Genomic DNA, 25121 nt, shown 5'->3' on the forward strand with positions numbered 1-25121 from the left:
CTCATCTCTCTTCCCTACTTTATTTTCTTCAAGGCACTTAACTAACATATTAATAGTATATACTTTAGGTATATAATTTATTCATTTGTTTCCACCACTCTCCCTGTGGATTATAAGTACTCTAAAGCCTGTTTTGTTCTCTGCTATAAACTGAGGCCTAGAACACATAACGGTTGCTCAAAAAATATTGATAATTAATTGACTGATTGATTGCATGAATGGATCTTTGCATCCCAAGCACAATGCCTGGCCCACGGCAAAAGATCAATAAATGTGTTAACCCGATGAACAAACGACCAACTGAGTTGGGAAGTACAGACTGGAAAGAATGGATGCACTGAGCAAAGGCTGTTGAGAAGCTAGTGCTACAACAGCACATCAGGAAACCAGGTATCACAGCAATATGAGTAGAGTGTGGGGCAGGAGAGCACTGGGGAAGGGAAGTGAGAGGGAAAACTATGACATTCAAGCCATTAATTCCATCCAGGATTAATTTTAATTAATCCCCCAAAGGCAACTCAATTTTATTTTCTCTTTCATCCTTCAAGTTGAAGCATGGATCTTGATTTAGAGGGTAGGAGGGGAGCCCGTCTTGTATAGATGGAGGAAGAACACAAGAATAAGAAGCACTACTGACTTTGCAGGGTGGGCAGCAGAACAAAGGTCTGGTTGTGCTAGTGCGAAGCCTAGCCAAAGATAAAGTGGGAAGGAAAAGAAAGATCCTGGTGCTGTGTCCAAAATCTGGTTGCCCCTGTAATGCAAGTTGTGTTTATGACCCATTTTCACTGTGGTTGGTTGTGTGTGTAACAGTCGAATCTGGGCAAATCCAGCAGCTATTTCTGAAATGCAGTTCAACCCAGTTACATTTTGTACCAGGTTATGCTGTAACCATGAACTTTTTATTGAAAACTGTACTACTAGAGTCAATGGAATAGTTTTAATTTATTCCAATTTCTCTGAGAGAAGACCAAGTAAAAAGGGTATGCAAACTCTTCTTCCCAAGAGATGGCAAAGACCTTGCGCAGGACCACATTCCCAGGTCGTGGGGTTAGGCTCCAACCACACAATTCACCCCAGTGCATTATTCATGTGAGCCTGGCTAGTCCTGTCGTGATCCACCCATGAATGGTTGGAAGTAAAGCTGAATGTTTTAGAATATTCTAAAGATCAGGAGACAGAGGTATTAAAACCCAAGAGTCCCTGCTCCTACCCCATCACCAGTCTGATCAGAGGCCCCATGTTTACTCTGTTTTCATCAGATTTGACCTGCAGAGTGGGCCCAATGCCCTCTCCATGCTGAGGAAGCCAACATCTTTTGTTCTCCTCCATGGGAAGAGGGGGACCCCAAGCCTCAGAGCATGTGGCACTAGGCTCAGCCAATGCTCCAGGCTAAAAAATGGGCTGCCCAAAGACCTTGTTTGCTCACTTTCAAAATGGGCCTGATAATACCTTCCTCCTCGTTGGTTTTTTGCAGGGTCATATGAGATATCTGCGAAACTGCTTTAGAAAACACAAAGGGATGTTAATGAGTCAAGGTGGGAATAAGCAGCACTGGACTGGGCCCATGGGCCTGAGGGACCTGTGTCACTGAGCTGGGCTCAGAGGCGACAGCCAGAGAAGAGTCTTGGCCCCAGGCAGCTCCAGCCTGCAGGATAGAGCAGGTTGGAGACGCCAAGGAACTCCCAGCATGAAGGCCTGCTGCCTCTACTCAGATCTGACTATACAGAGTGGGCCGTGTGTGTCCCTTGAACTAGAAGCTTGACCCTGACAGTCTTGGAAGAGGTCTGTGAGACTCCCAGAAACAGCACCCAGAGCTATCAACTCTAAAGTATTAAGATGCCCTGTTCTTTTCTGTCATAAATCCACTTATCTAAACAAAAAATAAATAACATACACCCTCCCTTCCCACCTTCCCCTTTTCCACATCCCCTCCTTTAAAAGCCCACTTCCCTTACAGAAGCGGAGCTCTTTCTGTTGATTTGGGAGAGATCACGTTAAACATTGCAAAGGGGACCCAATGTTCCTAGTTATAACCCTGAGTTCTGGTTATTCAAATGAAAGGGTATCTCAAGATCAGACCCCAGATTCGGCATGTCACCTACACATACCTGTATAACCCATGTACAATGTGAGCCTCCTACCAACTGTAGATCCACATGCACATGTAGTGTGCAGCCTTTGTCTGAACACGGAGTAACCTTGGATACCAAGAAAACCAACTTCCTCGGTCTAGTTGCTAAGACAACAGGACAGAGGTGGGTACGGGGGAGCCCAGCATAGCTATCTACAGGCTGTGCTGTCGGCAGGGGGACATGGGGAGGGGAGAACGGGAGGGCTTTGGTCCGCCCACCTCTCCAAGCCTGGATTCCAAAGGCTGCAGGGACAGTGCAATATTCTTGTGTCACCAAATGCCAAGGAACCTCTAAGTGGGACCCTATGATGCAGTCCTAGAGGGATGCAGGACTGACAGAACAGCCTGGAGGCGGGGGTCGGAGAGCAGATGCAGGCAGACATACGGTGAAGGAAAGGGATGCTCCAGAGTTGAGGAGTGTGGGTTGCGGGACACAGCAGTTACCTGCAGAGATGAAGGTCGAATCCAGAATATTCTGGCTCCAACCACACAATTCACCCCAATGCGTTACTCATGTGAGCCTAGCTAGCCCTGTCGTGATCCACCCATGAAGGGTGTTCTCCTCTAGGCCCCAGAGAGGGAAGAGTTTCCCTACTCCTTCTTGAGCCTGATAGGGAAATCACTCTCATGGGCTGTCAATCCAGGCAGGGCTTCATGACCCTGAACCACCTGTGTTCACCCAATTCATGAATCATAACTTTTAAATTTTGTTCTTATGATTTATAAGTTTTTGAAGATATAAAGAAATTCACAAAGACACAGGGACGATGAGCCATTAAAATAATCATTAACTGAAAATTCCATCAAATTGCAGATGTAAGGGAAGGCCAGTCAAGGAGTGGACTAGGGTACTTGTATCGGAAAAATCTAGGCTAAAGCTAGTTGCTAAAATTAAGCTGAAAATTTAGATCTGAGCTTTATGGCAACCATTTTCTATGTACCTCAATGAGTTTCTAATGGTCTTATAGGCACTAGAGAGCCATTAAAGATGAGGATCATGGACCCTATGCCCACTGGGCCTGCAGAGGAAACTGCCTGTGCCCATGGCTTCTCTCGTCCTTCTAGGCCTGCCCTTACCTATGCTGGCAGCTTACTGGATGAATGCAATCCATCCAGAAATGGGCTATCCATTGTGCATCAAATATCTTTTGAGGACTGACAATTTGCCATGTCCTGTGACAAGTATGGGGTATACAGTGGTGAACAAAAGAGTCACAGTCTATTCCCATGGGAAGTTCATGGTCAACAAAGAAGAAAAACCCTAAGCAAATCACTCCCCTTTGGCCTAGAAACATTAGATGAACTGGACCAATCAGATACTTCTCTCAGAACCTGAGAATTAGGGCAGTGAGCAGGAAAGCCAGGAAGCTGGGAGGTCATACCGAATAAGAAGGTGGCTGGGCCATGGGAAAGCAGGGGAGCCTGCACAGGAGACAGGTCTGCAGAGGGCATCCTGGAGCAGAGGCTCAGGGAGGCCTCAGGCCAGGTGGAATTAGGAAGAAAGTGGCCTTGTTGCCAAAAGCTTTCTGGATTCCACAAGACTTGCAGTAAATATCCCCCTTACCTGAGTGGTTTGAGTGTAAGTAGATTTGAGTGGGTCTCTGTTGCTGGTAATCAAAGGAACCTTGGTGATAACCCCCGCAGTTCTTCACAGCCGCGACCATTTGGAGGTCTGTAGAGCCTGTCTTCATTCTGGTCTTTCCCCATACACCTTCTGCTCTAGCAGACCAGACACCACAGGCCTGGCAAACACCCGGGGAATGGCCTGCTCATGCTGTGCCCCTCAGCTCACCTCTGCCTATCTCAACCCTCCCCACCTGCCAGGTTCATTGGTAGGCTCGCCCCTTCCTGCAGCCCTCTCTGGTCCTCTCTGTGTGGCCTCTCCCTTACTGAACTCAGGCATGGCTGCGCAGCCCCACCATCGTTGCTTGTTAATCTGGTTTCCCTAACTGCCCAGCAGCTCTCAGCCCTCAATACGTGTTTTTGTTTTTTCAAAAAAAGTAAATAATCATTCTGCACATGTACCCCAGAACTTAAAGTCTAATAAAAATAAATTTAAAAAAACATAAATAATAAGGTTAAAGATTCTATCATTTATTTTCTGTAGGTTCTCCCAACACCAAAGTGGATGACCTAGAACCGCTGAGGAGGCAGAAGTCAGAGAAGTGAACAGCAGGCATTGGGCTCCAGCTGGACACAGAGGTACAAGGGGAGCAGGCAGGCTGCAGTGAGGAGGGGCAGCCCTCCAAGACCATATCGGTGGCCCCTGCAAATAGAGAAGAGGGGAAACGACCAGACATCCCACAGAGTGAAGTCAAGGAAAGAGGACAAGGGGACAGGGAACTAGAGAAGGAATATGGGAAAGAGGTGAAGATTTCTCATTTGATTTCAGAAATAAATCATTTCTAAATGATTTCCGATTTGAACCAGACTGGTTCAAGATAGGATGTGTGTTAATATATATTTCCTGAATTATAAAAGTAATAACTATTTGTAGTAGAAATGTAGAAATTTTGGTATTTATTAAGAAGAAATACAAATTTTAAATAACAAAATAACTGACAATCCCAACACTCAGATAAAATGTTTGATATCATTTCAGTCTATATACATCTAGCTTCTCCCTACCCAGTGTGTGCATCTGGGCATGCATGAGTGTGACTTACTTACTCGTAGGGTATCATCACACGATTGTGAATGCACTGATTTGCAATACATATTTTCTCATAAAACTAGGACTTCTGAAACATTTGTATATCTACTATATATCTATTAGGTGGCTATTTATAATAAATCAATTGTGATTTGTGTATTTAATCCCCAGTGTTGGGCATAGTGTTAGTTCCATTTTTTGCTGTTCTAAAAATGCTAAGACGACATCTTTGTGGATGAATCTTTGTACTTATCTATGATTATTTTCTTAAAATAAATTTCTAGAAATAAAAAGTAAGTAAAATTGTAACACTTTTGATAGGCCTTGCCAAGTCCCCCTCATTTTTCCACCTGCCAGCATGTGGCACTGCCTGCTACCCCATCCTGGACAGGCCCACCCAGCAGACCATGTTCCTGCTCATTTTAGCTGTCTGATATCTAGGGACCTCCTAGTGCCTGACATGAGGTCCATGTAGGACTCGATAACTCCTTGTTGCTGTTGCTGTTGCTGTGGGACACTGGGTCTCACTCTGTCACCCAGGCTGGAGTGCAGTGGCATGACCACTGCTCATTGCAGCCCCCACCTCCTGGACTCAGTGATCCTCCCTGCTCAGCCTGCTGAGTAGCTGGAACTACAGGGGCGCGCCACCACATCCAGCTAATTTTTAAAATTTGTAGTACAGACAAGGTCTCACTGTATTGTCCAGGCTGGTCTTGAACTCCTGAGCTCCAGCAATCCTCCCATTTTGGCCTCCCAAAATGCTGGGATTACAGGCATGAGCCACTGCTCCCAGCAATAAATCCTTGTGGATTATCTGAATCTTCCCTTGCACTCTTTATTCTCCTAACCATATAAACACCCTGGAGACCTCAGTCTGCCACCTCTTGTTTCCAATAACCTGCTCTTCACCCTTTCTTTGGTTTGAGCTTTGGAAGGTCTGTGGGGAAGCAGTAGAAGAACTGGACAGTTAGCTTTCAAAGAAGTAGTTAAAATGTCTAGATGGTCTCATCAAAGCCTAGGGCATCAAAGCTTCATATAGAATGTGTATATTTGTATTTGGGTCTCTTGTGAAGGAGCTATGCGACGTTCCATCACTTCTGAGTTTCCTTCCATCTTCAGCTTCCTCTTAGAAGTTTATGCACAAACTTAGACACCCAAGCTAGTCCCCACTGAGAGACCTGAGATCACTCTTTACGTTGCCCTGCTTTTGCGCATGCTCATCTCTCAGCCTTGAATTACTTCCCCTCCCTTCCTCACCTTCCTTTTCACACATTTTTTTTTCTTTTTAAAGATTCTGTGTAACCACCTCTTCTTTTGTATAAAATGAACCCATTCCCCATCCTAGATAGAGTTGACATCTGGTACACACTTCTATAATAAATCCTTTTTATTTTAGTTGCCTGTTTTCTTGCCTGTCTTTCCCTCTAGTCCATGCAGTTCTAGAAAACAGTCACATGTTCATTCAACACGGCAACCTCAGCCCTGAGTACACATAGAAGCAGCCAATAAATGTTTACTCAATATGCATTTGTGAAGTTCATAAATGATCCTTGATGATCATTTTTATGGATGACTCTATTGACATGTATTGACTCAAAGTTGCTGGAGTTTCCACATCAAAAAAGGCAATGCTGGTGGCGCCCCCAGCCTTGCTGAGCAAGGAAGGGAGGCCCCAGGGCCACAAACCTACCAGCCTCTACCTCCTGACTCCTTTAAAATCTAAAAAGAATGGGGAAATACCCAGAAAAAGGAAGTGCAGATACCTCAGAGGGAAGTCTTGGAGTCAAGTCTTCTCCTGGGTAACAGCTAACATCAAGGTATCACATTGTAACTGCCTGACAGTTTCTAAGTGGTGTATGTATAGGGATTCAGTGAAACCTCACAACAATCCTAAGGGGTAAACACTTTCATCATTGCCATTTGTCAGGGAAGAAAACTGAGGCACCATGAGGTTAATAGAACTTGTCACTCAGGCCAGTCGTGGGGGCTCATGCCTGTAATCCCACTATTTTGGGAGGCCAAAGCAGTAGGATTGCTTGAGGCCAGAAGTTCAAGTGCAGCCTGGGCAACATAGCAAGTCTCTGTCTCTATAAACAAACAAATAATTTGTCACTCAGATAACAAGGCCATAGCCAGGATTTAAACACAGGTAATCTAGCTGCAGCATTTGAGCCTTTATCCTCTATACTAAATGACCTCTCAAGTCTAGTATAGTGGAGATCTCTCACCTATGCTCCCCAGCAGCCATTCATCTTTTTCTGGTAACTAAATAGCATAGATTTTCCTCTTATCCTTGTGCTCTGGTTGGAGTGCTGAAGCATCTGACCGGGACCTAGGCTGGTACCAATCAGAACAACCCATTTCCTATGCCCAGTGATTGGACCCAATCAGAGCCAGTGAGATTCAACTTGACCACTGCAGGGCGTTCTGGGAAAGAGACCTCTCTATCTGTGGGACTGTAGTTGAAGACTGTGAGCAGCAGCGGCAGCCATCTTGCCGCTATGGCCCTGAGCGTGAAGCCAGCAGGTCGGAAGTGGAGCTGAAAGATGAGGACTAGAGACCAGGCGCAGTGGCTTATGCCTCTAATCCCAGCACTTTGGGAGACAGAGGGAGGCGGATCACGAGGTCAGGAGTTCAAGACCAGCCTGGCCAACATGGTGAAACCCTGTCTCTACTAAAAACACAAAAATTAGCTGGGCGTGGTGGCACACACCTGTAATCCCAGCTACTTGGGAGGTTAAGGCAGGAGAATCACTTGAACCGGAAGGTGGAGGTTGCAGTGAGCCGAGATTGCACCACTGCATTCCAGCCAGCACAACAGAGCCAGACTTCAACAACAATAAAAAAGATGAGGACCGGAACCCCGATCCTGATGACCTTGTTTGAGGCCTTCTCAAGCTGTGCCTGAAACCAGACATCTCTTGAACTTTTCAGTAATATTATCTGATAAAGTAAAATTTTTTTCAAGCCAGGCTTTGTTTTAAAATGTATTTTTTTTTTTTTTTTTAGACGGGAGTTTCACTCTTTCTGCCCAAGCTGGAGTGCAATGGTGTGTTCTCGGCTCACTGCGACCTCTGCCTCCCGGATTTAGGCGATTCTGCTGTCTTAGCCTCCTGAGTAGCTGAGATTACAGGCATGAGCCACCGCGCCCGGCCTGAAATGTCATTTTCTTTGTTTGGTGCCACGGGGAAGTGACATAGTCCTGAACAAAATTATATATCCCATCTGAGGTTGGGATGAGGCACAGAGGTGGGAAGAAGATGTCCACAGTCAAGTACATGGGCTGCACATATAAGGAGAGCATGACTGAAATGCTGAGGGGGCTGCAGGGAGAGGCACGAGTTACTTGCATGTAGTGGTGATAAGCCTAAGTGAGGCAAATTGAAGTCCTCAGGGTTTTCTATGTTTTTGTTTTCCATGTGGCTAAAAATTCTGTGGTTTTTGTACACTATTGCAGAAATACAGAATCAGGTCTTTTATTTCATAATTTACTGACACTGGCTTAATTTCTTTGGACAGTTCTACCCTATTTCCAAAAAGCTGAAGAGAGGCATGTACTAGACCACCCTCCCCGCCGCACTATGCCATAATCTCTTTTGGGCACACTTTATATTCCTGTCCATGACAAGCAGCCAGGACAGAAGAACTGTCTACATTTGTGCCACTTTGTCTCCAAAACCTGCTGTCCCCTTTGGACAGACTGGCCTATCCCTGACCTCTGTTCTCCCCTCTGCCTTCAATTCCTGATGACAACAGGAGAGATTCTCTGACTGTTTCCAAGGATGTCATTCTCAGCCTCATCTCCATGTTTGATTTTATAGAACAACCAATAAATGTGGTTTCACCTTCCTTGAGTTTATAACCATTTTCCAAAGTGTATTCAGAAGAACACGAGTCCTGGGAGGTATTTCTCACAAACAGAGCTTGAAGGCCAATTTGGAAAATATTGCATGCCATAACTCCCTTTAGAGATTCACAGTGCACGCTTTCATTGCAAAGGCTTGGAGAGCCTTTTCTCACATTTTATGGGCAAGGAATGATTTTTAATGTGTTAACATTCTTCAGAGCAGGTATTCCATGGAGTAGGCTTTGAGAGATACCAATTTAAGAGCATAGTTTATGATCAGTAAATTATAAGCAAATATTTTATTAATTCTACTATTACAAGAACAATGTCACTTTAAATAATTTGAAACAGACTAGGAATGTTCTTTTACTGTCTGCTTTGATGAAAGTAGATGCCTGTTATATCCAAGTGAATGTGAGTCCATCATTTTCCCTCTGTTTCTTAAAACCTGCAGCTGTAGTGCTCATGCCATCACCATGCAGGAGGCCAAGTGAGATGAGGACTAAGAATTTGCTGTAAGGAAATATGGTATGAGCAGGAACAGGGGTAATGGTTGAAAATATGCAACTGAGGACAGAATGTATCTATAAGACAGTGGCTGACTCTCCAGCAATGCTACTGAGGCTGCTAATAGAGGTGCTGTGTGCTCCCCCATTTTCACACTCGTCTTTTGGAGGACAGAGGCATGCAGAGCCAAAGGAATAGAGAGAAGACATAGCAGTTCCAGCATCCAAGACAAGGGTCACCATGGATGTATTGTCCCTTCTGGTTCCCAGTGTAAAGCCACTCACAATGGCCATGTTTGAATGATGTATGTGCCAGGTGCAGGGCTAAGAGTTTAATATCATGATCTCATTATTAAGTCCCCACAACGGTTCTGAGAATGTCATTTATCACCATTTTGTAGATGAGGAAACTGAGGTTTAGAAGCTGACCCACAGCCATAAATCCACTTAACTGGCAGGGTTCCCATATCCCTTCACCAGGAAGCTACAAGGTCTCACATCACCTGGGCAGTGTCCCACCAGCACATCCTGCTTTGTCCCACAGGAGTGACATGGGAGTGTGGCAGGTGTGTTCAAAGCCACAGGCCCACAGTCCAATCAGGCTGATCTTGTGTTGACTGACAGCCTTGGGACTTGGGCACCTGAGCCCCAGTCTGGGAGGAGACGGGAAGCCAGCTGGTAGTTGAGGAAGACTTATGAGCAGTTTTTAATGTAGCCTAATAGATGCTAGAAATAGAGAAAACTATTTGACTCTGGTGTGTTTGACTTACGTTTTGAATTTTTAGTAACATAAAAATGGATTATATTTATCATTAAATGAGGGGTTTTTTGGTATTTGCATTAAAAAACAAGGGACAAAAAGAAGAAAAATTGGTCTTTATTGGGCAAACAACTATGTAATAATTTACTATTAAGAATAAAGTAGGAATCTTAATATCTTTTCAGTTTTTAAAAACTAAGAAATTTTGATGGGGATGAGGTAATGAACCCCATCTCCAGCCCTTTCTTTAGTGAGGATCGCTTGTGATGAGTTGGGGCATGCAGAGAGGGGAGAAAAGAAATTGAGGGGTAACATCTTGGGATAGCATTGTTTCTCGGTTACTTATTTCTTCACCTTCAGCTGCTATCATGGAGCTGGGACTGAGTCATTCTAGAAAGGGCACACATTTACCTTCCATACTTATCTTATTTAGAGTGTCTATTATCTAACTTTGCCTGCTAGTATTGTTAACTAGGTACATATGTGACACCCCCACTATTTCATACTTCCACATTTCAACTTAACCCAGTAATGATAAAAGTGAGGATCTGAAATCTGACCTGAGTTCAAATGCTGACTTTGCATATGACCTCGGATAAATTAGTTCAATTCCATGAGCCTCAGTTTTCTCTTCTGTAAAATGGGGATTATAACAGTCCATTCCTCAAAGGGTCGTTGTGAAATTTAATAAGCATGATGTATATATAGTTCTTAGTGCAATGCCTGGCACATAGGAAGCGCTTAATAAATGATGCTTGTTCCATTCTTAAGGAAAAGGCTCTGCTTTGTAATGAAGAAAAAGTTACCTATTTGTAAAGTAGTTTCATGCAAATTATCTTGATCCTAATACAGAGCTCTGCAACTAGAAGTCAGGCTGCTTGGGAAAACTTGGCATTCTGTTACAATGATGGTGGAATAGTAATTGAGAAATCTTTTAGGAAGGCAATATGGTAACAGAAATCAAAGACATAAGAAATCAAAGACATTTTGACCCTGCAGGACTTGTACACAAAGATGCATATGTAAAAGTTCATCATAATCTTGTTCATAATATTGAAATTTTGGGAACAACCTAAATGTCCAACAATATGAGATTAGTTTATAAATTTGGGTACATCCACACAGTATGTATGAGGACTCTTCTAGTTGCAAGGAACAGTATGATATCGGATGTAGCTTAAGCCACGAGAGGGAATAATTGACTTGATCAAGAGAGGTAGACCTAGCTCAGGTGCCCCTGCTGTGTAAACCCTTCTGTGACCCACCAGGCAGGATGAATTACTCCTCTGTGCTGCCAGAGTATGACATTTACGTATCTTTGTATCCCCAATACCTAGAGCAGTGCCCAGTTCAAGCTAGGAGCTTAGCAAACAAATGAATGAATCAGCCAATTAATCAATGACTTTATGTGAGGGGCCAGAAGGAAGTAATGTGGTCTAGTGGAAACAGATGTGGAAGCAGGTAGTCCTCAGGGCAGAACCTACCTTTACTGCTTACTAGCTGTGGTTACCTTAGGCGAGTCACTCAACCAACCTGAGCCTCAGGTTCTGCTTTGTAAAATGATAGTCATGGTAGCCACCTTTTCCAATAACTGCAGAGGATTGAAGAAACCACTTATCTTTAGTTTAAAAAATACTGACATATCTTTCTAATTATCGAAGTAATAATTAAATTGCATCTTTTTTTATTTGTTTGTTGGTTGATTGGTTGGTTTTTTGAGATGGAGTCTCACGCTGTTGCCCAGGCTGGAGGACGCGATCTCGGCTCACTGCAAGCTCCACCTCCCGGGTTCATGCCATTCTCCTGCCTCAGCCTCCTGAGTAGCTGGGACTGGGACTACAGGCGTCTGCCGCTACAGCTGGCTTTGTTTTTTTTTTGGTTTTTTTTTTTTTTGTATTTTTAGTAGAGACAGGGTTTCACTGTATTAGCCAGGATAGTCTCGATCTCCTGACCTCATGATCCGTCCCCCTCGGCCTCCCAAAGTGCTGGGATTACAGGTGTGAGCCACCGCACCCGACCTTAAATAGCATCTTTTGATGCCTCTTATGCAACTTGAAGATTTTAACCCACTTTTACTCCCCAGATTTCTCCTTTACTCACTTCCAGGTCTGTATGAATATAAGCAAGGTTTCTAGGTATTTCTTAAAGTAGCATTCAGTCATTCATTTATTCAACCCATATTTACCCCCAATACCAACCAGGCACTATACATGTTCCGAGAGCTCACAAAGATGGACAGATAAATGTAAAGAACAAGGCTATGTGGAAAATGCTGTCAAAGAGGTGTGGCTTAAAAGCATACTATAGAAACACAGAGAAAGGAGGTGCAGCTCCAGGGAAGATGGAGGAAGACAGTTCTTCCCAATAATCACTGATACATGAAGCTTGAAGTTGCTAAAGAAGACATGGGGTTTTTCTTAAGTAAGCAGGACCATGCAGGGATGCTTGACTTCTAGTTACAGCATGCAGTGGTAGTGACAGTAGAGAAGTGGTCCCTTTGATGGAATGTCACACTTCTGGTATCTTCCTATGAGGGAACAGTGACAGGACTGACCCCTTGTACTGGGGAAGCCCTCTGGGGCTCTGGAATATCATGAAAGATGAGCTGGTAAGACAAAGTTTGGTCTTCCTGCTAATGGAGGCATGAGGGGTCTCAGGTGGTGGATCTTAGGACACCACTCAGGGAGTTCATTGTACCCAACCAGGAAGAGTAAGAGTCCTTGGTTACACTAGAAAACTATTCTTGGCTGGGTGCAGTGGCTCACGCCTGTAATCCCAGCACTTTGGGAGGCCGAGGCGAGCGGATCACCTGAGGTCAGGAGTTTGAGACCAGCCTGGCCAATGTGGTGAAACCCCGTCTCTACTAAAAATACAAAAGTTAGCTGGGCATGGTGGCAGGCGCCTGTAATCCCAGCTACTCGGGAGGCTGAGCCAGGAGAATCGCTTGAACCTGGGAGGCGGAGGTTGCAGGGAGCTGAGTTTGCATCATTGCACTCCAGCCTGGGTGATGAGAGCAAAACTCCATCTAAAAAATAAAAATATATAAAATTATTTTAAAAAGAAAGAAAACTATTCTTGTCCTGTAGGGGTGAACTGTCACTCCCATTTCCCTAAATTCTATCTCAGGGTCAAACTGCAAGCAAGGGTGAAGGCAGTGTTGGCTGGTAGGTGTGTCTGAGGCTTCCACTCCAGTTTCATTATTTTGAGCTTGGATGCCTGTTGTCTTCTAGTATCTTCAAGTTTCAAACTCCCAGACTCCTGAGGTCTCAGGGTTATTTGTCTTGGTAATCAACACATGAGCATTCTAGCTCCCACCACCTGTTCAGGCAAGGTAGGGAAGCAACCAGGCTTCAAACATATTACACCCGGCTCCGGGTGCCCATCCTGACGTCCCAGTATACTTCTTATTTTCTGGTTTCCTCATTGTCTCGGATCGACAGCTAATTCTTTATTTAAGCTGCTAACACCCTTCCCTCTGTTGTTCTATGAGCTTCCAGTCAGAAGGATAAGAACCTCAAACTGCCTTACTGGTATAGGGCCTATGAATGAAGGGAGAAGGAGGTGCATTTTGAGCTGAATTACACTTCTGCCAGCTTACTCCAGAACTTTTCCTATTAACTGAGCTCTGTTTGCCATTCCATCTCAATCTCATAGCCTTTCACCATATACTGGGCAAACAGAACAGGCAAAGATGCATTTTGGGGCATCTTAGGTTATTTCTACATTTCTATCATCTTGGGATTCTCTATATCATCTCTTGGAGGATGCTCTGAGAACACAACTTGGGCAGAAACAAAACCAGAAAACGCTCCAGAAGAACATGTGGTGGGCACACGGGAAGTACTTCCCCAGGATGCTAATAATGGCAGCTTAGCTCTACAAAGCTTGTTAGCAAAAGCATTTGTAATTCCTGACATATTGTTTAAACATTTAAAAATCCATATATTGAAATTTAAAAATAATAGAAAGATGAAGAATATGCACATTCCCCCTAATTTTCAAGACTTCATATTTTAAGTCTTCATTGCTGAAAGAGAACTGAAGAAAGCAAAGGTCTTGGTTTTATTCCTCCGCTTGACTCCTCTTTTTATAAGTTTCACTTTTTCCAAACCACCTGTCTTTTGTTTCTAAATCTTCCTTCTATTTAGTTTTTCCCGTTGCCATCCCTTCTTTTGTAAGATTTCAGTTCACAGTCAAAACGAGGAGGTGGCCAAGTTGGAAGTCAAGTGCAGGCTGCTGATGCCACACGGAGGGTGTCTCTGTGCCATCCACGGATGAGTCAAGCATCCTGGTGGGTCATCACCTGAGCCAACCTGTGGATGCATGTATCTATTTACTTCCTTCTGTGTCGCAACAAAATACTGTCAGTGAAAGGTAGATGGAGCTACAATTATAGCTAATTATTTGATATTCAAAGGATAATGTTTTGGCAAATGGCAGTAGGTCAGATTTGTGCTTCAGGAAGATTATCCTGCCAGCAATGTGGGAAATGGCTTTGAAACATGCACAGCCTCCACAGTTTGAGGCTGCTGCGGTGACCTGGGAGAGAGATGGTGTGGTCAGTTGTTATCATAATGGCTCCCAATGAACCGTGTCTGCCTGTGTTTACATTCTTTTGCCATGTGTATTAGTCTATTTGTGTGATAGAACAAAATACCTAAGACTGGGTAACTTATAAAAACAAAAATTTATTTCTCACAGTTATGGATGCTGGGAAGCCCTAGGTCAAGGCACTGGCATGGGGTCTGGTGAGGGCCTTCTTGCTGCATCTTCACATGGCAAAGGCGGTGATATGGTTTGGATCCGTGTCCCTGCCCAAATCTCATGTTGAAATGCAATCCCCAATGTTGGAGGTGGGGCCTAGTGGAAGGTGATTGAATCATGGGGATGGATGTCTTATGAATGGTTTAGTGTCATCCTCTTGGTACCGTCCTCATTATAGTGAGTGAGTTCTCATGAGATCTGGTTCTTTAAAGGTGTGTGGCACCTTTCCCATATCTCTCTTGCTCCTTCTTTCACCATGTGAAATGCCTGCTCCCCCTTTGCCTTCTGCCACAATTATAAGTTTCCCAAAGTTTCCCCAGAAGCTAAGCCGATGCCTCTATGCTTCCTGAACAGCCTGCTGAACCATGAGTGAATTAAACTTCCTTTCTTTGTAAGTAACCCAGTCTCAGGTATTCCTTTACAGCAATCAAAGGATAGCCAAATACAAAAGGCAAAAAGGACAAAAGGGATAAATGCTGTGCTCTCGCATGGCAGAAGCAGTGGGAAGGAAAGAGGGGTGCACCCACTCCCTCAAGCCCATTTTATGGGTGCTAATCCCATCCATGAGAAACAAGCCCTCATGACACAATTACCTCCCAGAAGCCCCACCTTCCAATACAATCACCCTGGTGATTCGGCTTCAACATACAAACTTTGGAGGGCCATATAGATGCCAAGGGAAAACTTCTCTGAAGGTTCACTGAAAATCTCTGACAAAAGAAGAATTAGTAGGAGAAAAGGCATACATGTTTATTTGATCATAGTTTTCCTTGACACGGAAACCTTCAGAATGAATACCCAAAGATGCAGAGGACACTGTCCATTTTTATGCTTAGGTTCACAAAGTATGGACAGCTGTGTAGAAACGTGATTGGACGGAAAGGGTATGACCTAATGCTAATAGACTGAGTGGGGAAGCCCAGCAAGGTCTATCTAGATTCTTCTTGGCCTCTCTGTGCAGCGTTTCTTCCCACTGGGTGTGGGGCAGGGCCTCTCTGGAATGGGAGTCTTATAACCTACAATCAAACAAGGTAGGTCAGATAATTTTTTTATGGCCAGTTTTTACACAGAAAAGTGAAGGGCTGGGGTTAAACTAATAGACTGAGTCTTTTGGCTGGCTTTGGGGAGAAGGGGTTCTGGTTTCTAAGACCCACCTTGAGGGAGAGGGCTTCTAGTTTCTATGGGTAGCTTTGGGAAGAATGAGGGGCCAGAGACAGAAGTTCAGCAGATGATCAGAGAGAAACTTTTGCATCTGAGGTTCCTGATGAGGTCTTCATTTTGGGGTACCATTTTCTGAGCCCTAACATCCATGTACATTTAAGTCATATATGGCATTGCCACTCCTCCTTTCAAGAGGTTAAGTCTATTTCCTCACACCTTTGAATCTTCCCTAGCCTTGTGACATGATTTTATCGTAGCAGATGGGACTCTGTGTGATTTCCAAGACAAGGCCTTAAGAGACTGTACACTTTTCACATTCTGCCTCTTGGAACTCTGAGACCACCTCACGGTGAAGAAGTCAGTCATGGTAAGAGATGGCAACAAGGAGAACTGAGGCACCCCGCTCATCCAGCCATTCCAGGCAACTCTCTGACTGCAACCGTGTAAGTGAGCCCAGGCAAAGCCAGCCCAAGAACCACCCATCAGAAATGACGAATTTCTGCTGTTTTAAGTCATTAAGTTTGGGAGAGGTTTGTTATGCAGCACAGATGACTGATACAGATAGAACTAGAGTGTTGGTAGGATTCATTTATTCAACAAACGTATTTGAGCACCTGTTATGTGGCAGGCTCTATTCTAGGCATTGGGAATATGGCAGTGGACAAAACGGCTAACATCCCTGCCCTCGTAGCTTATATTCTAGTGAAGGAATGGACTGGAGAGAGAGGATGCATTTGAGAAAGATTTAGGAGATGTATTTGGAAGGACTGATTGGATACAGAGGGTGGGGGAGAGAGGAGGAAAGAATGGATTCAGGCTTTCAGTGTGGGAGACTAGGGCAATCCAGAAATAGGCAGATCAGACTGAGAGTTGGTCAGTTTTGGACTCATGAGTACCTATGGAGCAAGAGGTGGCAGGTGTATGTAGGCATCTGACACTAAGAAGGGATGCTCAAGATAAATATTTTGAAGCAATTCTGTCCTATACAGTTCAGCAAATATTTATTGAGTGACAATCACATACTAATCATTCTGAGACACCCAGGAAATACAATGACAAACAAGACATATATGATGGATCCTTTCATGAAAATTATGGTGTCGTGGAGGAGACAAAACATTCATGTGGCAAGTTGTTAAACAGAAAAAACATGCAGGGCTCTGCCTGACTCCAGCTTGGAGAAGTTGGATATAGGTGGTGGTTGAAACCACGACACCAAATAAGGTTGTCCTTGAAATGTACAAAGAAAAAAAGTTGGTGGACCAAGGACAAAAACCTGTGAGAAATGCAACGAGGTGCTTAACAGTAAGGGGAAAAACATAGAAGAAAGGGTAGAGACACTGGGGAGGAGGGCGGACATGAAAAAAGGGAGAGCAGGGGAGAGGGAGAGATGAGTTGCCTTGTGTCTTTGACCAGGGATTACAGGGGCAGGAGACTAGTGAGGAAGTAGCAGGCTAACCATGTTCAAGTTGATTTGGAGTTGAAACAGTCTAGGCTGCTTAGGCAGTGTCTGGCTTGGCGGGAGATGTGTTGTGGACTCCCAGGCAGTCTACAGAGGATGCTTGAAGGTTGCTCTGGGGGAAATCTCCCTCCCAGAGTACACAGGAGGGATATCCTTTCAGCAAGTCCCTAAGGAGCTCTGCTTCCTGCTGCCACTGTAACACCCGGTGCATTGTTTTCTCAAGCATAACCCTGGATGTCCTTTAAGCTGGCTGATTTATATTAATTTTGCCCTTACTTTTTGCTTCTTAGATACGATGGGGCCATCTCACTTGGGGTCCCATGTTTCAGTAAGCTCTCCCCAGCTACAGCCTCATGTTCCATGCAGGCAGTGCTTTTGCAGGTTAATGAAAGCAGGACGCAGAGAGGTGAGCCTACTGCTAGCTCTCACAATCTGCCCTGAGGAGGAAACACTGCCCCGAATAATCCTGTTCTAGGTTGAATTGTGCCCCCTCTTCCCACTTGCCCCAAAAAAGATATGTTGGAGTTTTAACCCTCTTATTTGGAGACAGGGTCTTTACAGAGGTAATCAAGTTAAAGTGTGGATTCTAACCAAATATAACTGGTGTCCTTATTTTTGAAAAGGAAATGTGGACACTGAGACAGACACACACACAGAGAGAACACTAGGTGAAGACTGGAGTTATATTGCCACAAGCCAAGGAGCTGCCAGAAGCTAGGAGAAACATCTGGAACAGACCTTTTCCTGGCACCTTCAGAGAGATGATGGCCCTAATGACATCTTGATCTTGGACTTTTGGCCTCCAAGACCATGAGATAATAAATTTCTGTTGTTTAAGTCACTCTGTTCTTGGTACTTCGGTATGATAGCCTTAGAAAACTAATACAAATTGCGAATTTGAATATCCCAGAATCATTTGATTGAATCTTTGAAATGTATCAGAACAGATTTTTTATTGATTGGGATTCAACTGGATCAAGAATGATGATGAATTCAGAAGAACACTGGATAAATTTTTGCCACTGTATTATCTTTGTGTTTCCTGAATAAATCATATACGAGAGAAAGCAGTCAGGCGCAGTCTCTCAGGCCTGTAATCCCAGCACTTTGGGAGGCCAAGGTGGGAGGATCGCTTTAGGTCAGGAGTTCAAGACCAGCCTGGGCAGCATAGTGAGACTTCATGCCCACAAATGTTAAAAACAAAAACAAAAAAAAACCCAGCTGTATGTGGTGGCACATGCCTGTGGTGCCAACTACTCTGGAGGCTGAAGTGGAAAGATCACTTGAGCCCAAAAGTTGGAGGATGCAGTGCAGTGGCAGGATCTCGGCTCACTGCAACCTCTACCTCCTGGGTTCAAGCAATCCTCCTGCCTCAGCCTCCTTAGTAGCTGGAATTACAGGTGTGTCCTACCATGCCCGGCTGATTTTTGTATTTTTAGTAGAGATGGGGTTTCTCAGTGTTGGCCAGGATGATCTTGAACTCCTGACCTCAAGTGATCCACTCACCTCACCCTCTCAAAGTGCTGGGATTACAGGCATGAACCACTGTGTCCAGCCAGAGAAAGCATAACCTGTTTAAGAGGACACATTGTTTTCACACTCTCATTTGGTTTAGAAGTCTCCTTACATGCAATTAAAAGTGGTTCTTATTGACTTATTGAGGTGAGCCCAGGGAACTCCCTTATTCCTGATGCTGCTTGTACTTACACATAATCTAGTCTCTAGTGCAGGCTTCTCTCTGGCTTAGGGTGATAAGTTGTCTCTTTAGTTGGTTGGAACAGGTGAGATTTCAATACTAGATCTGCTGGGTAGTCCCTGCTGGCCTCTTCTGTTCCACTCTGAGCCCGGGAACGTTGACCCACGTGGACTGCAAAAATAGATTTCCTGCTTCTTGGGTTCAGCTGGAAGGAGGTACTGGCAGAAATTGAGGGAGGGAGGGAAGAGGAGAGTGGAGGAGGGGGATTTATTCCCTGGGGTATGAGACTCCCTGCTGCAAGTCACTGTGAGCTGGCTGCATTCTTCCAAGAAGACAACAGCTTCTGTGGGAGTGGCGGCTCCACACAGCTCCCCTCTCTGTCCTGTCTGGGTTCTGTGCATCGCTCGCTCCCCTCACCCCTTTAGTGGTTATACTGTTAGTAGCTTACAGCAATGCAGCCTCCAACTTTTGGGCTCAAGTGATCTTCCCACTTCAGCCTCCAGAGTAGTTGGCACCACAGGCATGTGCCACCACATACAGCTGGGTTTTTTTGTTTTTGTTTTTAACATTTGTGGGCATGAAGTCTCACTATGCTGCCCAGGCTGGTCTTGAACTCCTGACCTAAAGCTATCCTCCCACCTTGGCCTCCCAAAGTGCTGGGATTACAGGCCTGAGAGACTGCGCCTGACTGCTTTCTCTCGTATATGATTTATTCAGGAAACACAAAGATAATACAGTGGCAAAAATTTATCCAGTGTTCTTCTGAATTCATCATCATTCTTGATCCAGTTGAATCCCAATCAATAAAAAATCTGTTCTGATACATTTCAAAGATTCAATCAAATGATTCTGGGATATTCAAATTCGCAATTTGTATTAGTTTTCTAAGGCTATCATACCAAAGTACCAAGAACAGAGTGACTTAAACAACAGAAATTTATTATCTCATGGTCTTGGAGGCCAAAAGTCCAAGATCAAGATGTCATTAGGGCCATCATCTCTCTGAAGGTGCCAGGAAAAGGTCTGTTCCAGATGTTTCTCCTAGCTTCTGGCAGCTCCTTGGCTTGTGGCAATATAACTCCAGTCTTCACCTAGTGTTTTCTCTGTGTGTGTGTCTGTCTCAGTGTCCACATTTCCTTTTCAAAAATAAGGATACCAGTTATATTTGGTTAGAACCCACCCTAATGACCTCATTTTAACTTGATTACCTCTGTAAAGACCCTGTCTCCAAATAAGAGGGTTAAAACTCCAACATATCTTTTTTGGGGCAAGTGGGAAGAGGGGGCACAATGGGGCTATGAAAATGTAAGGAAGAGATATTCGACCATGGATGAGCAAAATGCACCTTTCATAAAAACAAAGAGTTGACTCTCTAAATAAGGAGGCCATAATTGGAGTAAAGAAAGCAGCGAGAATGAGACATCTGGGCTGATGCCATTCTGTGAGGTGCAAATGTTTCTTTGCGGCCAGGTAGCAGCCTGTAGTTTAGTGTGCACTCTATTACCCGTGCCCTCTGCCTTTTAATGCATTAGTGGTTCTTTATAAATTTGATGACCTAGATGGCCTCATGAATATTTATTTACCCATTCATCATTCTCCACCTAGGGTTTAAGGAGTGAGCCATCAATTCGGTGCCATCAGGGGTTTTATGTGCAAGACTCCTTAGTGAGAAGCAATTGGATGGGCTCACCTCCCATAGCATCCTGAAATTCTTAAAGCACCAATATTTGCTTGGGGCACTTTAATAATAATACCATATTTTTAAATTTTGTTCGATTCTTCTTTAAATCATAAGCTAAAAAATCTCCCTGTCTCGTTCCTTGGCTTTTAAGGGTTGCAAAGCCTGTACCTTGGATGTTCGCTAAGGCAGAAGCAGCCATGCTTTACAGGAGAAAAAAAAAAAGAAAGAAAGAAAAACTAAAAGGCAAGCCTATGGACTATTTTCTGTCCATAGGTCTGCAGGCTGGCAGAATTGCAAAAGCCACACCCACCCTGGCTCCACTCAAGGCTAACATCCTGAAATTGAAGCCTCTTGTTCTTTCTGAAACACTTGGAAAAACAGGCTTTCACAATCACTGATCCTACGGGACTAATGCCCCAGATCCTCTCTACCTAAATACAAAGAAGCCTTTTCTGATAAGCAAATGCTCTTTGCTGCTTCATGTTCTTGCTGCTGAAGTTAATGGTGGGGCCACAGGATTTTGTCTTATAGGACAGTTCTATCACTAGATAGCTGGTTCTGTCTAACAAATTTAAGCCACACATAGGAATATAAACAATACTATACGGGAAAAATAGATCAGAGGGCTAAACATCTTTGGAGCTAAGCACAGCTAATATAAAATTCCTGTTTTTACAGGAAACTAATGGCTACGTTATTTGCCCAAGACCCTGTAGCTGGTTCATGGCAGAGTGGAAACTAGAACTCATGATTTCAAGTCTAGTGTCCTTTTCACAACATTCACCATACCAATGGGACACTTCGGGGTACATTGAAAACATCAATAGAAGCCCCAGGGTCAGCTCTTTCATTCCTGCAGTTTATTCATATCTATCTCTGACTGTCCATTTAATCTACACATCTCTATATCAAAGAGTCTGGACAGAAAAAAAAAACGTAATTTTTAGGAGTGTGTTTGATGATTTACCCAGACATAGAAATTAAATTGATTTAATGCAATAAGAACCACACTTTTGTAGCCCAGATATTTTGTTCTTATTGCTATTCATGTTTAGCTGGAATGTACAAAGTCACAAGGGCAGGGAATATGCTAAAGTTTTTCATGTTTCCCTTGGTGTCAAAGTGCTTAGGATATAGTTAGCACTCAACAAATATCTGTTGACTATGAGATTATTATAAATATTGGCACGCAAATTAGAAATGAATAAGTTACATTACACAAAGAATTCTGGGATATTCTTGAGATGACATCATGATTGCCAGATTTTTTTTCATCTTTAAATGCCTGTGTATCTCATTGTATCTCATTGCTGACTTATAGAAATTATTTACTCCAGACTTTATTATTGTTTTTACACTGTGTTATAAATTCTATAAGGTTATTTACTTCTGTATTATTTACTTCTGTATGCCCATGGCTGGGCCCAAGGCTTGGTACATAGTAAGCACTCCATAAATACAGGTTGTTGCATTTCATTTTTACAACCCAGTAAGACCATTTGCCACCTCACCATTTAGTGATTGTCAGCACAACTTGTGGCTCTTGCCTAAGAATACTGGCTGGTTTCAAGACTTTGCAGCTAGCTTTAACTCTTAGACAGCAATGAAATATATAACAAGCTTCCTAACACTGGGCCAGATAAGCTCTTAGCGTTTATAAATACAGTAGCAATCAAAGTGCCAATGAGTATACCAGACAGCTTAGCTCTGGGACTGAACAAATAAGAGTTCTATAAGCACTCAAAGAATCAATAAGCCTCCTTCTCACTAATATAAAAAATTACTTTGGCAGCTTTCTCACCAACTCTAGTTTCTCATCTGTGCAGAAAGTATTTTCTGAAGTATTTGTTCTTTTGAGAGCTTACAGATGGCAATGACTTACAAGCCTGTTTAATTCTAGTAACACACTTCATGATCCTAACCAAATTCCAAATGGCATCAGTTGACTAGACTTGAAAACTTGGATGCTCACAAAAATTGCATGCTAAATGCTTGTCAATTACATTCTGAAATAGTAGGCAGAGATGTGGATGGAAAAGGCCTTGAGATACAAGGATGACATGGAGAAAAGGACAGTGATAGGAAGGAACACAGATTGTTTGGATGACATTAAATAGATCAGTATAAATAAAGCAAAGTTTGTGAAGAAGAGATAAGATATGATATATGGATTGGGCTCTGACATGTTTACTCAAAAGCCTTGAATTCCATGTATTAGTTAGATATCGCTGTATAACAAACTGCCATAAAACTCAGTGGCTTAAAACAAAACGCATTTATTATTGCCCACAATGATATATTATTCCCCACAATATTGAAGTTATTTTGGTCCTGATGGCTCACTCATATTTCTGCAGTCAGGTAGGCTGTTCTGCTGATCTTGGCTGGTCCCTCTCACATGTTTGGTGATTGCCTGGCTTTAGGCTTTTATAGGAAAGAGTTTAATGTTGTAGTTCTGATCATGTTGCTCCTCCAAAGGACCTGCTTATAGAGCTGACCTTTGGCTGGTATCTAGGACCTTCGCTTTTGGAATGTTTCTTATGTTACTATTTGTGTTAGTTTTCTATTGCTGATATAACAAATTACTGTAAATTTAGTAGCTTAAAACAACACAAATGTTTTATATATTAGGGCGCTGGAGATTAGAAGTCTAAAATGGATCAGAAGGACTGCATTCCTTCTGGAGGCTCTGGAGAATAATTCATTTTCTTCCTTTTCAAACTTCTAAAGGCCATCTGGCCTGGCCCATGATACACTATGGTTTGAATGTTTAACCGCTCCAAACCTCATGTTGAATTTGATCCCTGATGTTGGAGGTGGGGCCTACTGGGAAGGGTTTGGGTCATAGGATCAGATCCCTCATGAAAGGCTTGGTGCAGGATTTGGAGTAATGAGTGAGTTCCCACACTATCAGTTCCTAAAAGAGCTGGTTGTTGAAAAGAGCCTGGCACCTCCCTTCCTCTCTTGCTTGCTCTCTTGCCACGCAGTGTTTGCACACACAGGATCCCTTTTGCGTTTTGACATGAGTGGAGGCAGTTTGAGGCCTTCGTCAAAAGCAGATGTTGGTGCCATGCTTCTTGTACCACTGGCGGAACTGTGAGCCAAATAAACCCCTTTTCTTTGCAAATTACGCAGCCTCAGCTATTCCCTTATGGCAACACAAAAGGACTAAGACATGACCACTTCCTCTATCTTCAAAACCAGCACCAAAGCATTTTCAAATCTCTCCCTCCTTCAGCAGATCTCTGCCCTCTACTTCCTTTATCTTGCCCTTGCTGACTTTAATCCTGAATAATTCAGGAAAATCTTACCATTTCAAGATCCTTAATGTAATCGTATGTGTAATGTCCCTTTTGTCATGTAAGGTAATGTATGAACAGGTTCTGGGTATAGCAACTTAGCCATTTTCGAAAGGCCTTTATTCTGTCCTTCTGTCTACCATCTAACTGGTAAGGCTGTTTGGCATGCCCACGGCGCTGACTCCTACCATACCAGCTTGCCTAGAATGTTTATCCAAACAATGTGATTTGCACTGGACTGGAATTTCAGTAATTGTGGCTGATCACGTAGGCATCCTCTGCCTATTTCTCCAATAAAATCCCAGGATTCTGAGCCTCCCGTCAGCTTCCCTAGTCAGAAATATTGTGTATGTGTTACTAAATTTTACTGCTGGAAGAAAAAGTGTGTTCTGTGTAATCCCCGTCCTGCACCAGACACAAAACTTTGGAAGCCTGCACTTAAACTCCTCCAGACTGATGTGACTTTTTCCCTTGTCGATGCTGTCTTGTAACCTTTGATCACCTATAACCATGAGCACAACTGCCTCTGAGTCCTGGAAGTCCTTCTAGTGAGTCACCAAACATGTGGGTGGCCATAGGACTCCTCCCCCTCCCCCAGACAAGGCTGATCTAAGATTAGCCTCAATTGGGACAATGGGGCTCCCCTCTCGTGATCTCTCATCCTCCAGCAGGCTAGTCCAGACTTGCACTCTCATGAGAGGGTTCTGAAACACAGTGGCAGCTGCAAGGCCTCTTGAGGCAAAAGGCAAGCTGATATTCAAGGGAGGGAGAAATAGATTCTACCCTTTGATGAGAGATTTTCAAAAATCTCACTGCAATGGGTATGGATACAGTGAGGTTTTTAGCTGGGGACATAAATTCAATCCATCTACTATATCCTGTTAAGAGCTTGGACACTCTTCAGCAGTAATGGGGAATGAGAATTACTGTTTTTATAACAGGAAAATAAGACAACAAAAGCAGCGCTTCTGGTTCATTAACTGATGGTGAGAGTAAGATGGATTAACAAGCAGGAAGTCCTAGAGACAAAGCAGTTAGAAAGTTGCTGGAATGCAATCATCAGTGATTGGAACACCAGCCAGAAAACCAAGTTATCTATTTGAAAATGGAAGAAAAATATGTTAATCAAGACCAGTTTGGGTAGAGCTTGTAATATTCATA

The sequence above is a fragment of the Macaca nemestrina genome, chromosome 8, assembly GCF_043159975.1.
Source record: "Macaca nemestrina isolate mMacNem1 chromosome 8, mMacNem.hap1, whole genome shotgun sequence".
In the NCBI taxonomy this organism is placed as follows: domain Eukaryota; kingdom Metazoa; phylum Chordata; class Mammalia; order Primates; family Cercopithecidae; genus Macaca; species Macaca nemestrina.